Below are 10,267 nucleotides of genomic sequence, written 5' to 3'. Positions count from 1 at the left end.
TATGGATAAGATTCGGTGTTTTTAGTGTTTAATTTCCTGAGCTAATATTTAAGATGTTAGTCCCTCCGTCCCTTTTTAGTTGTCACATTTTCTTTTATCAAAGTCAAATTGACCATTTTTTTACCGTAAATTAAACATTACCCTTATATTACTTGAAAAAACTAAAAATTATATATTAACATAGATTGAATCTACTTTCCGGTGATATAATTTTTTTATTTTGTTCAATTTTAAATTATTAATAAACTTCGGTCAAACTTTAGTCAATTTGACCAGGTCAAAGTTAAATGTGACAACAAAAAGTGACAACTAAAAAGGGACGAAGGGAGTATTATATTTTGAGTTTCTCGTTACAACATCGAAATCAAAGTACGTGATTTTCGTTGCTCATTTTTTAAAAAAATTGTTCATTTTATTGGATCATGTTGTTGTATCAAAAATATTTTATTAATTTAGATAATTGACATTGTGATATTAAAAATATAAAAGACTTTTAGAAACTCCCAGTTTTAGTAGTATATGAGTTTATAGAATCCGCTCACTATATAGGGTGATGGATCTTTATTTATTTCTTTTTGGACTTTTGTTATTGAACTAGTGTACTAGTGTGCAAGCTCGGCCTCAATATCTTTATTTTTATTTCTGGAGTGACTTTTTGATATCTTGGGTTTGGAAACTTCATCATTAGGCCTTAGAATTTGAATTATCTTAATTTATATTTATTAGTTTAATTTTGAATTAATATTTTGAAATGTCGAGATGTTATAAATTAACCAAACATGTTTTGTTAAATATAAAAGTGTTAAATTTTTAGTTAGCTTTCAATTGTCACAATAATAAAATTATAGATTTATTTTAGTACCTTAATTTTCATTTTCAATATTACCTCGAAAATTGTAAAGTGGGTATCATATGATGTAAAATATTGGGTTTAGAGTTGAAAATTGCTATTTATTCATAAATTAATGAATATTTATTTATCAATAAATAAATCATGTACAATAATTGATAAACAAATAATTTCTTTAAATTAATAAATATTTTATCAATTCTAAATACAAAGCAATTGTAAATACAAAATGTAATACAGTGCCAGTACGCTGTAAAAGCTCCTGTCACTAATCTTTCTTGTAATTTGCCTTCTCACTCCAGGAAGAAAGGCATGAAAGGCTGTATATATTAATTTTGGAGCATTTTCTTCATTGTTTACTGCAACATTATAAGAAAATATAAGAAATATGATGAGTACTTCGAAAAATTATTTACAACAAAATTGAAGATAAGTTTGTATAACAAAACTAGATGCCTACAGATAAAGTTGTTTTCAACAAAGTAACAGAACTGAATTCTTACACTATTGGAGTGGATCCAAGTTAACAAGACTTCACACATAAAATTACCCACTCAACATTTACAAATTAGGGGATTGAAAGAATTGAAATTAGAGTAATGAATATCAAAAATGGTTAAGAAGACTTTTCTAATAAACATATATGAGAAGATATATGGTTAATCGCATAAAAAAGAAGAAGGGGCATTGAATTTGATATGAATTTGTGGTTAGGATTTCAGAAAGAGGGGAAGAGAGGCAGATGCATAATGCACAGAGGAGGCGGAAGGTTTTTGTGATGCAAAGATGAGGCTCAATGTTAGTCTTATATAGAGTCCTCACAAATAATTGGACGGTCAACATAAAACCCTAACACAAATCAACGATTGTGATGAAGTATGATATGTATTCTATTGTAATGTCAATGAATTGGATGGTTAAAATCAAACGGCTCATATAAATTAACAACTTTAATTTTTTCATGGACCATTTTTCCGTATAGCTGGGGAAAAATAAGCGCCCATGAATTCAAAATAATCTTGCTATTACATTAATAACATTGGGATACTTTCAATTTAAAAATGTAAAAATTTGATAAAAAATATAGCATTTTTATAAGGTTAATTTCATATCTAAATGGCGGAATATGTACTTGTGATTTTTTATTTTGATCAAATAATAAACACAATTGATTTTCTAGGCAATAAAAGTAATATTTTACACCTTACTTAAAATAATACTTGAGTGCACAACTTAAAAATAAAATTTTATGTTTTTACTTGTTCTATATAATAATTTTTGATTACATAATAATTTTTTTGTTTACTTTTGTAAGGAGTAGATATTGACTATGATATCAATTTTTAATGTGATGCTAAAACATAAAATTTTATGTTTTTACTTGTTCTATATATATGTTAAGAAAAATAACAATTTTTAAAATGCGAGATACCCAATATTTTAATTATTTATTTCATGTAAAGATGTAAATTTTTTAACACAATAAAAAACAAATCTAAAATAATACAAAAAAAATTTGGAAACATTTTACAATTTAGCATATTACTAGAACATATCCTTGACACTAAAATTTACATAAATATTTGCTTATGTAATTCTTGTTGTACTGTATGGTACAATTCTTTATTATTAAATAAAAATTTCAAATACACTACAATAGTTATAAAGTATTTTTAACATATTAAAAAATATAGTGCTGATATATTCAAGTGAATATGAGATAACAAGATTTTAAATCACCTATTCCTGTAAAAATGCGAGTAATCAATTAAAAGGGGTTATCAAGAATTTTCTAATTAACCTACACAAGAAAATCTTGAAGGCTATTACGTAAACTTGTTAGATAAAACAACATTATCTATAATTTTATTCAATGGGCAAAGAAATTCTTTTAGTGATGTTAGCTATATTCATTAGTAATATTCAAAATATTATTTTATTATTAATTTCAAATATACAATTAATATAAATTTAAGTTAGTTTTATTTAACACAATTAAAAATAAACATGTATTTTATTAAAAATATATTTTCATGATTAAGATTTTATATTTTTATATTTACGTATATATTTAAAGTAAATAATATAAAATTAAGGAAAAATTATTACGATTATAGATATAATAACATTTTTAAAAATGAAAAAAATAAAATTAACAAACATTACCTTCATGTATTATAAACATCAAAATAAATAACTAACACATATATTATTTTATTAGAATATTAAAATTTTAATTTATGACGACCCAAAATCCTCCACCTTGAGAATGTGTGTCATCAGAGTACCATATGGTGAAACCTGCATTATTTCAATATATAATGAGATAAAATATCTCAGTAGGGGAACACCACTCCATTGTCTCGAGATGGAGTCTAATTATCACTTGTTACATATCCATAAATGTCTTAATACAAACTCATAAGTGTGCATATTTGAAATTATTAAAATACTAGATAAGCTCGAAACTGCATCTTGTGTGTCGAACCGTTCAACTAAGGATAATCTTGTCTGACTTTTCCCTTTCCTCTACCTCTGTTACTCGTCATAATCTTTCATTTCATATTCTACTGTATATGATTTTAAGAAATAACAAGAATGACAATCTACATGCTCAGCAAGATATCCAATAATAATAGAATAATAAATAGTGAAAGTTGTACATCACAAAATAAGGATAAAAGTGCAAAATATGACAATGAATATTATGAAATATAACATTTCCATGAAAAAATTTCAAATTCGAGTTGCTTTTCGAATAAAGGAAGCAAACTCATCAAGGGCACATGATCAAAATAATCACAAGTTGTGAATCTGTTCGTTTCCATCCTAGGTACCTTTGTGATGCGATCAACTAACACGGAAGAGTACCATTCTCCGCGTGAATACTGCGCTCGCCTGTTCATGGCTCATCGTAGATTCATCAAACATTTCGATGCTAGCATATATAATGGGTCCCACCTAAACCCATGGCTTCACTTGAGCCAAACAATAAAATTTATAATATCCGCACTTGGGATAAACAATTTCAAACCATGGGCACCTCCCACGTTGACTATTCTCTGAGTAAGATATTCACGGTTGAATGAACATTTTCAAAATTTGAATAATAAAATTCAAGCATCAAAATCAATAAAATAATGAAATATAGTACTCGCTAGAACGATAAACCAATTGTACTTTTAAGAATACAGTTCGTTACGAATAAGATAATGAACTACGATTTAAAATATTGATCTTCTCAAAATATTGAGAATAAGCAATATTAAATAAGGTTTGGGTTACTTGAATGATAAACAACCCTTGCTTGCTAAATTATAACAAAACAAAATATTTAAAGATGGCTCCAACGTTAAATAATAATAAGATTTTGGAAATTTCCTATGAACAATTAGGTCAATGGTATCAAATGATTCATAAGGTTAATCTGAAACACGGATCCAACTAATGACAATAAAATTGGGTGGTTCAAAAAAAATAAACACACCTAGATTTAAAGTCATCATTATTCAAAGAGATAAATTACCCAAATGAATATTCTATGTACAAAGGGGATAGCACGTCCATATTTTTCAGGATTTAGAAGGAAAATATATTCTCAAGATAAATAAACATAAAATGAAATGATTTTTAAAATTTAATAAGCATGAATAAGGGGATAGAGTAAACTTGCCTTTGTCCAGAAGCACATGCCATTCACAATCTACTTTCATTAGCCGATTCATCTCTATTTTTGACTTAAATTTGTAATCAATAAACCAACAATAAATATTCAGTATAATTGAACATAAAATAATTTTAATATTCAGTAAAATGACTTATTCATATCTCAAATTCTCTACACAGCTGTAAGGATGAAAATAGGCGCTAATATTCACGCAAGTATACGCGATCGCAAGTAATATTGAATTAATTCTAGTTCGTTCCCATAGAGACTGGTTTAGGTTAATTTCAATTAATATACTTATACAACAATGGCATGGTTATTATTCAATACTAAGATGATAACATGCAATTAACTAAGAGATTAAAAGGGTGATTTACTTATATAACACAAATATGGGATTCTAACTTCATTACTACTTCATTCAGTAGCCTTTTTGTTCTTATCCTTAGCATGCAATGGTGATGATTCTAATCAGAAAACACGAAACTAGTAAGCGCCAACTTTCCTTGTACAAATACCCTACTACCAGACATCCATAAAAGAGATAGAAGCTGAATAGACACCAATTATATTGAGACCCTATATGTCTATAGAATTTGATAATATAACGGTTTAATGAACAAGTTATCTATCGTGATTACATAGGCAAGTAAGATTGTTAAAATTACCTATGAATCATGCTTATCAAATACATGAACCTATGCTAGCATGGTATATTCTAAACCCCTATATTCCCTTTCACTTAAATAGAGATTAACATGTTATCTATCGTGATGCTCATAAGACGAATAAGCAACACCAATACTAGGATATCATACATTTTTCGTACACTAAGGTATCAAAACATATTAACTATTGAAATATATAGTAAATCCGCTAAAACCCCATAATAACGATTAGCCCATAACCGAACTCATCATCACCGTGGGTTCCAATAAAAGAATGGTATAATAAACTAAGTCTTTAATAAACTGAATAATAATCAAGTACGTTAAACAAGAGTATAGGTTCAACAAAATAAGAAAACTAGCATCCAAGATTAGAACTTAAAACAAAAAATCACAAGAATAAACTAGATCCTCTTCGCCTTGGTTGTATTTATGCTCCGAGGTCTTCTAGTTGTCTTCTCCTTAAGCTCTGTTACGAAAAACGTCTTTAAGTTGTCTATATATAGCAGCCCAATCAGAGGAGAAGTCCAGAAAATGACTCTTGTACTTAAACAGGATTCTGAGCTTTCGACTCGGTGCGGGCACGCGCTTCATCAGCGCGGGCGCGCTGTCCTTCTGCTTCTCTGGCGCGTTCGTAAGCTAGCACAGCGAGGGCACGTTGGCATTCTGGAAAAACTGATTTTCTTTCTTTTATTTGCTGATCCTTGATGACATTATAGGAGCAAACTCCCAGGACACCTTCCTAACACTAATTTAGCACCAAAGAAATGTTAAATCTCCTTGATCCCTTATTTACGCCTTAAATGCAAAACATTACAAAAACGCATCAAAAACACAAACAACTTGAGTACAAAACACCAATTCAAGCCTTTATAGAGCATTCTAAGTGGACATAAATGCCACTTAACACACCCCCAAACTTGAACCGATGCTTGTCCTCAAGCATAAACAAACTCAAATAACAAGAAATAAAAATGCATGAATGCAACTACATGAATGCAACGATCCCCCCAGATTAACTAAACCAACCAATGAGCAACATCTCAATAAATGCAGTTATTCACACAAAGATCAATTCAAATCCCACAAATCAACTTACAAGCCAGAAATGTGCGTAGTTTGCAGCATGCTTAAAATATATACTATCATAACTAGATCAATAATCATGACTCACTACTCATCAAGGCAATCACATGGTTATAAATAGAATAAACGCTAAACTCAAAATGACTCACAATATTTCAATTCTTATATCGGAGTTATTACATGGATTCATGCTTTTATTCACAACACCTAAACAATCACAAATATGCTTATTTGATCGTGCAATGAGTGAGGTCCACAAAAGACTTATGCAATAATACTCATGTAGTGAGCGTTAGGTTAGTGGATCCAAGACTATAAAAGCCTTAGGTCACTAGGCACAAAGTCCTCTATGAACTTAATAACTCGAGTATTAAAGAGCACGCTCGTGGTCAATTATGCATCAACACATATCTTTTTTTATAGGTGTAATGACAAGTGCCGTGATCAAACTTTTTTTAAGCTCTCAAAAGCAGCTAGGCACTCGTCATCAAACTTAAAAGGGACATATTTCTCTAAAAGATTGTACAAGGGTTTAGAGATTTTAGAGAAGTCCTTGATGAAACGCCGATAGAAACTCGCACGACCAAGAAAGCTGCGGACTCCTTTAACTGAAATTGGTAGAGGAAGGTTTTCAATGACCCTCACCTTGGCTTTATCCACCTCAAGACCTATACTAGAGACCTTGTGCCTAAGAATGATGCCCTGTTGCACCATAAAGTGACATTTCTCCCGGTTGAGAACCAGATTGATCTCAACACACCTTTTAAAAATGGTGCCAAGATTTTGCAAGCACTCGTCAAAAGAATCACAGAACCCAGAGGAATCATCCTTAAATACTTCCACATTCTCACCAATCATGTCATAGAAGATAGCCATTATGCATCTCTGAAATGTGGCAGGTGCACCACACAACCGAAAGAAACTCTTCTTAAGGCAAAAGTACCATATGGACAAGTAAAGGTAGTCTTTTCTTGATCCTCTTGAGAGATACAAATTTGATTTTAACCCGAATAGCCATCCAGAATATAATAGCACTCATGCCTAGCCAACCTGTCAAGCATCTGATGAATAAACGAAACAGGGAAGTGATCCTTCCTCGTAGCTTTATTCAGCTTCCTGTGATCCATGTAAACTCTCCAACCTATGACTGTTCGAGTAGGAATGAGCTCATTCTTCTCATTAGCAACAACTTTGACGCCTCCTTTCTTCGACACACATTTTACTGAACTCACCCAAGAACTGTCAGAAATATGATAGATGACCCCTACATCTAGCCACTTAAGAATTTCCTTCATCATAACTTCATTCATGATTGGATTAAGCTTTCTTTGTTGCTTAATAGTTGGCTTGCTACCTTCCTCTAGCAGAACTTTATGCATGCAATAAGAAGGGCTGATTCCCTTGATATCTGCTATAGTCTATCGTATTACCGATTTGAAATCTCTCAGAATCTTCAAGAACTTATCCTCATCACTACCTGAAAGGTCAGATGCAATAATAACATGCAAAGTAGATGCATCACCTAAAAATGCATACCTCAAGTGTTCATGTAATGGTTTAAACCCGAGTGTAGGAGATTACTCAATAGATGACTTGAGGCATTTTGGAGAATTTTTCAGCTCTTCCAATCTAAGAGATTCAAATGGCATATCCATCATTCCCTTCCAATGAGAAGCATTCAAATATTGCAACTGCTCATCACCTTTGTCATCTTCACTATCTGAATTTCCCAACAAGGCTTTCTCTAACACATTAGACCTTAGCATTTGATCAAGTTCTGAAGTAACCACATAACCGACCAACTCCACTTTTATGCACTCCTTATTATCAGTGAGGAATTTCACGACATTAAACACATTAAAAGTCACATTCTGAACCAGTACTCACATAGTGAGCTCACCCTTCTGCACATCAATCAAGGTTCGGCCCGTAACCAAGAACGGTCTTCCCAAGATTATAGGAATCTTCTTATCCTCCTCGAAATCAAGAATTACAAAATATACATGAAAGATGAGTTCGTCCACCTTGACCAAGACATCCTCCACAATGCCTTGTAGAACGTTCGGCCAACTGCAAGGTCATATACGTAGGCTTTGGATCAGGTAAGTCCAACTTCTTGAAGATAGACAAAGGCATCAAATTGATGCTAGCTCCCATGTCACATAAGTAGTTGTCGAATGACACTTTTCTAATGGTGCAAGAAATAGTGAGGCTTCCAGGATCTTTAAACTTCGGAGGCAACTTCTGTTCCACCACAACAATGCATTCCTCCGTGAGAGCAACGATCTATATTTCATTGAGCTTCACTTTCCGAGAGAGAATATATTTCATAAACTTGACATAGCTAGGCATCTATTCAAGAGCTTCAGGGAAAGGTATGTTGATATGAAGTTTCTTGAACACCTCAAGAAACTTCATTAACTGCTTATCCAACTTTTCCTTCTGCAGCCTCTTAGGAAAAGGTCGTGGAGGATAGATCAGTTTCTCCCATGTATTACCCTCGGGAGGAGTGTGTTCCACATTTTGCTTCCTTAGTTCCACTTCTGCTTCCTTCTGCACTTCTTCTTCAGCCACATCTTCATATTCTTGAACTTGAGCTTTTTCTTGGATTGCAACCTTCCCAGACTTCAATATAATTGCCTTAACCTGCTCTTTTGCTTCCTTCTTTCCTAGCACCTTAGTGTCACTAGGGAGGGTACCAGGTTGTCGATTCAGCAAGGCATTGGCAATCTGCCCAATTTGATTTTCCAATGTCTTGATAGAAACCGTTTGGCTCTTGCACATGAGCCTAAACTCCTCCAATTTAGAGTTTTCATTAGATTATTACAGTTAGAGTTGTTGTCTTGATGCGTATTGCGGTTGTTGAAAACCAAGATGGTAGTATTGCTTTGCGGCATACAGCTGATAAGGATGCTGCACCGCATTCTTAGTGTTGTTCCAGCTGAAGTTATGATGATTGCGGTTGTTGGGATAATAGGTGGCTAGGACTGGTTGCTATGACCTCTAAAAGTTGCTCGCAAAGTGAGCTGATTCGCTAGAAATAGCACACTGCACTGTCTCATGCGCACCAGTATAAAGCTCAAAGACACTAGTGATCTGATTAACTCCATAATTAGCCAAAGAATCTACCTTCATCGTCAAAGCTATAAGCTGAGCAGCTATAGAAGTAACAGCATCTACCTTGAGAATTCCCGCTACTTTGCCTTGAGTTAGTCTCTGAGAAGGATTCTGATATTCATTAGCAGCCATCAGTTTAATCAAATCATAATCTTCATCGTAGCTTTTAGCGCACAAGGCTCTACCTGATGCTACATCAAGCATGGGTCCAGAAGTTGCACCCAATCCATTATAAAAGCAGTGAATAATTATCCAGTCAGGCATCCCATGATGAGGACACTTCCTAAGCATCTCCTTATGATGATCCCAAGCTTCACACAAAGATTCTCCCGATTGCTGCGCAAATTGAGTAAAAGCATTCCTGATTGCAGCTATCTTCGCCATAGGGAAGAATTTAGTGAGAAACTTCTGAGCAAGATCTTCCCACTTGGTGATTGAGCCTGGTGGTAGAGAACATAACCAACACTTAGCTTTATACCTCATTGAGAATGGGAATAGCCTCAACTTAATAGTATCTTCAGAGACATTGATTTTGATAGTGTCGCAGATCTCGATGAAATCTCTGATATGCATGTTGGGATCTTCCGTTGGAGAACCCCCAAACTGAACCGAGTTCTGCACCATCCGAATCATGCTAGCCTTGTTTTCAAAATTTTTAGCCATGATGGATGGTCTGACAATGCTAAACTGAATATCATTGATTTTCGACTGAGAGTAGTCCATCAAAGCCTTTGTATTTGCTTCTGGTTCACCCATTGCAACAAGAGCTTCTCCTTCAACTTTCTCCTCCTTAGAAAGAACTTCTTCCTCTACTAAAACTTCTTCCTCCTCTTTATCCAGCGTTCTCTTTCGAGATCGAGAATGTGTTAGCATAAACGT

At 33.1% G+C, this 10,267-nt stretch overlaps 1 non-coding gene across 1 annotated transcript; it reads left to right on the top strand.

The window, feature by feature from the left end:
* The first annotated feature begins 9,650 nt into the window (after nt 1-9,650).
* Nucleotides 9,651-9,757, top strand: LOC141700222 (small nucleolar RNA R71). Its single transcript, XR_012566248.1, has one exon. It is a non-coding gene; the product is annotated as a small nucleolar RNA R71 (small nucleolar RNA).
* Nucleotides 9,758-10,267: the final 510 nt, after the last annotated feature.

Source organism: Apium graveolens, unplaced genomic scaffold (assembly GCF_009905375.1).
Source record: "Apium graveolens cultivar Ventura unplaced genomic scaffold, ASM990537v1 ctg1928, whole genome shotgun sequence".
In the NCBI taxonomy this organism is placed as follows: Eukaryota; Viridiplantae; Streptophyta; class Magnoliopsida; order Apiales; family Apiaceae; genus Apium; species Apium graveolens.
The sequence above is the reverse complement of the archived record's forward strand: the minus strand, read 5'-3'. Positions and strand labels throughout refer to the sequence as shown.